Source organism: Oculina patagonica, chromosome 2 (assembly GCF_052425735.1).
Source record: "Oculina patagonica isolate OP01 chromosome 2, crgOcupat, whole genome shotgun sequence".
NCBI classification, from domain to species: domain Eukaryota; kingdom Metazoa; phylum Cnidaria; class Anthozoa; order Scleractinia; family Oculinidae; genus Oculina; species Oculina patagonica.
Window position 1 is genome coordinate 41,267,361 of NC_135759.1, and position 8,199 is coordinate 41,275,559.

The window sequence follows — 8,199 nt, forward strand, 5'->3', positions numbered from 1 at the left end:
GACTCGGGGACAATTGCACGTTTTCGTGAATTTTCTGTCGTGCGTAACCTTTATCGGGAACCCAACATTAAACCGAGTAGAAATCATCCTTACTCGAAAGGCAACGACTATTAAGAAAAAAGGCAATCGACAAGTTTACTATTTTAACAAATCCACAGTGTAAACAACTGAGTCGCAAAGCGCCCGGTCGTTGCGACTGAAAAATGTAACATTTCCTCCGCGAAGATTGGACATTGTTAACCGTAAATCACAAAGCAACTGTAATGATAAGTTTGAAGAACAATGCACAGGATAAACCTTCGACTCATCCTTTATGCAAAATAGTCGGTATCTCGAAGAGATCTTTGATAATTTAGGTCTGTGCCATAAAAATATTGTAACGTACCTTTTGGTTCACAACTATCCGTGAACAATATGTCGTCGATGGCTATAAAACCTCTTCTTCTTTTTCCTCGGGTACCGATGAGCGTAATCTGAAACAATTGTCCGCACAAATCTTTGAACAGAACTGAACAATAAAAAATAGCAGGACATAATTTTCCATATTTCAAATTTTTATTTATACTCTATACTGTTTTTACGGGCCATGAAAGGCTTAACTCTAAATCAATTTTTTTTAGAAGACTTCCGTTATTAAGGTTATACAAATACAAATACCAATTTTATTGTCCTCTCCCCATGGGGGCTTTTCAGAGACAATGAAAGAAAAGAGAATATACACAAACTACACCAGGTTTTGGTCTTAGTTTGGCAAAATGTATTTTTGGGGGAATCGCTATTGCCATGACAACGATAATCTCAAAATCGGTATAATGTCAATTTGGTAAAATGTCAACTTTGCCTGATCCAGATTTCATATAAAAAAGCTAATACTTATACCTTAGATAAAAGCTTATTTAATATCTTTTTAACTATAATGTTTTATAAGTAAAACAAAACTACATAAATTCTGAAATTTGATTTGAATAATTGAAAAAAAAAAAACGTCCATTAGGTTTCATGATTGGCACTTCATAATTTTCGGATGTTATTGGTGTGACGCGTACCTTGTTGTTTACTCCAGTGATCTCAACTTGCTTCTTGTGCCAACCTGGTTTAGTAGGTCCATCCAGCGCCAACACTGGCAGTTGATCATTGTCGACAATCACTTCAATTAATCGAGCTCCTATTCCCTTCATTTTATACCAAAATGTCAGACATGTATCACCGGTGAATTTGATATAGAGACCAGCGCTAGCATCGTAAAACGGTATGTCTTTCCATGTGTTCATAGACATAAAGCAACCTAGCACAAGTAAAGAAAGCACAGTGATACTTTATCAGAGGCGGCGAAGCGTTTTGGAACATGGGGGGCTAGGACTGTCCCAAAAATACTCGGAAGATTTTCATATTTGGAGCAACATTTTTTCCGTTATACCAACTTTTTGTTTTCTGAGCAGTTTCTAGACAGAAGATTTCCGAAGATTACCCGGTTGTTGTTCAAAGGCCATACGAACGTTTTCGATCGTTTTTCGAACTTTTTCGAAGATAAACGAAGTCTCCCGAAGACTTCCAAAGAAGTTTCGAAGATGTTTGAACTCACTCACGAGTAGGAATATCTTGACGAAACCAATTTTACGCTGCGCTTGCGATATTTTCAGAATCAAAACGTGTGTGTGTGTGGGGGGGGGGGGGGGGGGGAGTGAGCTGAGCCCCTTTAATTTTCGTTTGTAGGGGCTACACCCCCCCTGTCCCCCCTGCTCCGCCGCATATGTTTATTACATAGATTTATCTGGGGGCACTCATCGGCAAAAGCTCTTCAAAATTCTCATAACAATTGCAAGGCTCAACTTGAACTTGTTCTGACTAATTTTTACTATTAAAATTGAAGTTTTATTTTGCCGATGATAAATCAGTTGCATTCTGATAAGTTTGGTGAGTGAAGATTAAGTTATTCTATTTTTGTCGTTATATCGCACAGAACGATGTGGAATTCAAGAGACAACTGAAGAGAAATGTTCTCGTATGCTTTTGACTGACCTTTTACGCCGCCGTGAGTCATTCCCTGGCGACGAGTCCAAAGTAGTAGGCGGCCTAAATCGTGTTTCCAGTCACACATTCCATTTTCAAAGTCACAATCTACAAAATAAAAGCAATATTAGAAAAGAGGATTAAAAATATCAAAATGACACGAATAAAGCAATTCTGTAGGATACCTTTAGCAAGTGAAACCGCCAACAGGCTTAACAGTATGGAGACCAGCATATGCATCATGGCCATGATCCAAACAACTCAGTAACCCTTCTGAACGCATCCAAATATATAACGACATTGCAAACTACTGACACAAGCTGAAACTATACAGTCCGACCTATATTAATTAAACGGCCACCTAATATATAGATTTAGGCACGCCTAAAAGCGGAGCTCCCCATTTATTTAATTTTCACTGGAGTTTACAATGTTTTCATTCTAGTGAATAAGCGGCCAAAGTACTAATGTTTATGGCGGTTTATAGGTGCAAGACAAATTTAAATAGCTCACGGTTAAACTGAATGTCAAAGCCGGGCAAAATCATTACTCATGGCACGAAAAATTACTTTAGCTTTCTAGCAATAGAAAATAGTTTCGCGATCGATCCTGTTATAGTTTCGCAGCAGTTTAGTAGACTCCACAATATCTATTACATTGATATAGGATATATTCAACGTGCATTACAGAGTCTATCGGATTAGCTCAATCTGTGGTTCGGGAGGTCGTGAGTTCAAATCCCGGAGGGTCAAGTTTTTTTTTTTTTTTTTTTTTTACCCCGTAGCAATAAAATGGTTTGTTTATTATATCAACCCGATTTAGCTTTCGAATGCTCCTTCATGTACGATGCTGGCTTTACAGATAGACACGAAAGTCATCGATCGATTACGGCTCTCAACGTCCACTTTTTTGGCGGTCGATTACTTTCTACACGTAATTTTCAGCCACATTTTGTTTCATTGCTTCTTGTTTTTCTTTTCAAACCTCTTTAAATTTTAAAGGCCGCCTTTATACGGCCTTCTTGATCACTCTTTCTACCATCAAACTATGGCCGCCATGTTGCGCGACTCCGTACGTACGCGCCCGCGAACCATGCCGCTATCCATGTTGACCATGAAAACTCATTTCGATAGTGTTCCTTCTTTCATGGTTATGGTGCTACGCTTAGGAGCTCCGCTATTAAGCGGCAACCCTCCATTATTTTTAATCAGCGTGTTTAGTTTACTGAAAACGTTCTTTCGCTTGTTTAACTACTTGTAAGAGTACTAAACAAGAGCTTGCCAGCTTAAGGACGTTCGCGCCAAAATTTTTTACTCGATAGATTTCTTTAATTTTTTTGCTGCGGTCAGATAATGAGTTAACTTGTTTCAGGGATGCAAAAAAAAGTTGGGGTCACCGACTTCGTTTCAGAGAAAAAGAGTGTGAAAAACTACCCTGACTTTGAAAAATTGGCCTACCTAGTTCAGCATGGTTTACAGGGTTTAAAGTTAAAAATATCGAAGATGAGTAAAGGAGGCTAACGATCTTATTCACATTTTGTAGAAGTGCGTCTATTGCGTAAATAATTCCTAGTTTTGCCATCTTTTTTGTAAAATTTAACCCTGAAAAAAGCATTTGAAACTGTCGTACGGCAAAAAGGAAAGCTCAAAAAGTGGAATTCAAACCGTCAGTGTGTCAAAAAAATCAAACTTCCACTCGATAGATATTTTCATTTTCTCGCAAAACGTAGATATTAAATAACAAAAATGATCCGTTAAGAAAAAAGTAGGGGTTACCGACCATTTAAGAGAACAAATTACAAGCGAAGCTAGCGAAACGGCAACTCACCCTATATGTTCTTAGAAATTTTACTCAGCGCGCGCGCTCAATGTATGGCGTGGCATGGCGGTGCGCCATGAATTACGTGCGCAGTAGGGATGCGCATAAACAATTAGCGCGAAGGTCCTTAAAACAGATCGTTGCAATAAAAGCATCTAGTAAATACGCAAAGACATATACAATGAACAATGTACAAACCTTTTGCAGAGGAGTATGCCAACGTAGAAAGCAACAAAACCACGATAGTCACCTGGATAGTCATTTTCATTGCTTTGGATTTGTCCACCGACACCTGAAAATAAGTGAGTAGAAACAGAAACAGTGTTGGTTTTATATAGTTATCGCACTGTACTTGTATTAATGAAGTATATTTGGAATGAACTATTGCCGCCTTTCAATAATACCGCGCTCATCGACTTCCAGAACATTTGCTAACAATTGTTTAAACATTAAAGGCGTCTATTTTTATTGTGATCATTTTTGAAAAATTATTTATACGTCACGACCCTTTGAAATCAAAATGAAAAAAGCAAATAAGCTACACTTAACACATTGGCGGACTAACACACAAAACATTTTTAATAAAAACCTTCACAGTTACAAATGAAAAAGCACAAAAGGAAAAATATCCTGTAGGCAGCTATTTAAATCAAGGTTTATTTACTAATTATCCTGTGTACTTTTTCATAATTTTGGCACGTCACAAGCGAAACCCAAATTAAAAAGTATTTACTTTTGGTCTCATGGGAGAATATTTCAAAGTGGTGTACTGCTTTCTGAATTCCATCTTTTCTTACCAGATTGTTAATGTTCTAATCCGAATACACACAATTATACAAGACTGAACAAAAGTAGACCCACAAGTTTTCAGTAAGAAGTCACTCCTTTAGACTTCTGGATAAAAATCATCATTCGAAAAAAAAAATCATATCTAAGTAAACCTCTTTGATTTTATCCGCAGAAGCAGCTATCCAAGCACCAACATGGTTAAAAGATACAAACAATAAACTCCATTGAAATAACGAAAAACTTTTCCGAACGCATAAAAATAACTTTTAGGTTTGTTTAATTTCGTGAATGGAATAAACCATTGCCGCATTTCAATAATACCGCGCTCATTGACTTCCAGAACATTTGTTAACAATTGTTTAAACATTAAAGGCGTCTATTTTTATTGTGATCAGTTTTGAAAAATTATCAGTGTACGTCATGACCCTTTGAAATCAAAATGAAAAAATAAAATAAGCTCCATTTAACACCTTGGCGGACTAACACACAAAACAATTTTAATAAAAACCTTCACAGTTACAAATGAAAAAGCGTAAAAGGAAAAATATCCTGTAGGCAGCTATTTAAATCAAGGTCCATTTAAAAAGTATTAAAAAATATTTAAAATATTTAAAAATTAAAAAGTATTTGCTTTTGGTCTCATATGAGAATATTTCAAGGTGGTGTACTGCTTTCCTGAATTCCATCTTTTCTTACCAGATTTTTAATGTTCCAATAATAATATACACAATTATACAAGGCCGAACAAAAGAACACCCCCAAGTTTTCAGTAAGAAGTCACTCCTTTAGACTTCTGGATAAAAATCATCATTCGAAAAATAAAAAATAAAAAAATCATATATAAGTAAACCTCTTTGAATTTATCCGCAGAAGAAGCTATCCAAGCACCAACATGGTTAAAAGATACAAACATTAAACTCAATTGAAATTACGAAAAACTTTTCCGAAAGCAGAAAAATAACTTTTCCTCCTAAATAAAAGAAGCCAGGGCTGTATCATTTTAATCTTCTAATGAAATTATTATTACCGATCATCCACTGCTGCCGGCCAGGGTTATAACTGAAAAAAATGTTGCAAAAAAAAAACTGTGGCATCGTAGGACAATACAAGTATTGACTTGCCCGTGGAGTGGGCTTTTGAAACTGTACTTTGGATGTACCATTTTAACGATATTTTTCACTTTCCTTGTAAATCGTTCTTAAATAATTTTCACTTAACTTGAAAAAGTAACCAAGTAATAAAAGTCTTATATACCCTTACCAGTGCTGTTGCGAATAAGATTCATTGTTTTGAATTTATTTGAGCTGGCAAAAATCTCTTTTACCAATTTATGCCTAAAGTCCGCAAAGCTATAGCCTATTTTAATGTCAAAACCATCCTTTGGAACAGCGGGTTTAGCCTTATTTAAACCCTGAAAGCAAACGGGAAATTCATGTTACCCCGGACTTATTACAATTCAGTTACGCTCTAGACAATATCTAACACAACATAAGGAAATACGGTTGACTGATTCACTACAACTGATGCCATCTGCTGCGGTGAAGTTAAACCAAACAGCACCGTGGCGAATAATACTAAACGTTTTCGTTTGATTGTACGCAAAATATTAAATGGTAAGCACTCTTCTGTGATTTATTTCTCTATGCATTAAGCATCACAAAAAAAGAGGTGCGTGAATGTTGAAATTCACGAATCTAAAAGACCTGAATGTGTTGGTTAGTCAATAGTCTTGCGATGTGCAATCATTCACAACGATTTTTGGTCAGTAAACTGACAAACTTACACTTAAATAAAGAACACAACTTTAGCTTTGGAGCTCAGTGGAACGTATTAATGGCAGTGAAATGGACTGTTTAAAGAGGACACTCACTTGCTAACAGCTAATGTGTACATTTCAAAAGCTCACTCCACCGGCAAGTTAATACTGTTATTGTTTTTCAGTTATAATCCTGGGCAGTATGGAATAATAATGACACTTTCGTTAGACGATTAGGATGATACAACCATGATTTCGATTATTTGGGAGGAAAAGTTTTTTTTTCTGCGTGGTGAAAAGTTTTCCTTTTTTAATGGCGTTTTAGTGTTTGTATCTCTCAACCGTGTAGGTAAATAACAGTTGTCCTTAGCAATTAGCAGACTGTCACTGAGGACTTTTCTTTCTTAATGTGTTGATAAACCCACTTTGGTGCTAACTTTTTTCTCTTTCTGCAATGCTCAAGACATTTATTTAGAAGCGAATATTTCAATTTCGGGACCTAGCTGATAACCTTACTCTACTCAGCCGACAAGTGTAGTCCTTCATCGGCTAAAATATGCATAATCACATGTACGTTTTCAGTATTTTCAAAGTTATGACCGTTTCTATCAGCACATGTGCGAGTAATAACGACGACATAAGCGGAAATGTTGTTATTACTCGCGCATGTGCTGATACCAGGCTGATACAAATGCTGAAACAATTAGTTCCATCTAAGCTGTTACCTTTTCAAAACACCAAGAAAGTCCGGTCTAGCCTGGGTACAGCCGTCCCGTCCCGCTCAAAAAATCGCGGAGCCATGTCTGTTCCCTCTGCGATTTTTTTGAGCGGAGCGGGACGGATGTACACAGGCTGGAAATAACATTTAGTATCTTTTCTCACGGATTGTCTCAATCTATTTTAAGTACAGTAACTACTGAAATAAACCGAGTCTTGGGAATAAATAGCTGAGGACCCCAGAGTTTGTTGTTGACCAGTGCGTATGTATAATATATAGATTTAGGCAAGCCTAAAATCGGAGCTCCCCATTTATTTAATTTTCACTGGAGTTAACAATGTTTCCATTCTGATATTTATGCAGTCAAAGCTTTAATGTATACGCTGGCCCATAGGTGCTAGACAAATTTAAATCGATCATCGTAAAAATGAATGTCTTACGGTACAACAAAAATAATAATCTCGAAGCAGAACAAATCAAGGCCTAAACAGAGTTCAGGGTCGTAACCAGGTATATTTTTTCATCGCTGATCCCAAATTTTAGCTCTAAATTTTGATCCCTGATCCCCAAAATGTGGCAACATTTGATCCCTGATTCCATTCTGATCCCATCTGATTGGCCGATCCGGATCCCATGACTTGTGATCCGGGATCCCGGGTCCATGATCCCGATCCCGGGGCTGTGATCCCGATCCCAAGGCTGTGATCCCTGATCCCATATACCTGGTTACGACCCTGAAAAGTTAATTCTCTGCTGTCTAAGAATAGAAAGATGTTAATGCTGGCCCATAGGTGCAAGACATTTAAATCAATCATGGTTAAAATAAATGTCTTACGGTACAACAAAAACAATAATCTCGAGGCAGAATAACTCGCGGTTAAAATATTTAATTAAGAGTTAAAATAGAAAATAGTTTCGCGATCGCCTTATCGTTCTGCTTTATACAAAAGAGACGTCAACATATTTTGTGGACAAAATATTCCCGTCTCACTTTTTATCATTCTTAACTTCGGTGCACTCAAGTGGGTTACTCACGTACGCAAATTTAAGGCATCGGTGGTCATTTTTTTTATTTCTTACCGTGTGCACAGTTTAAACAAATTTTAAC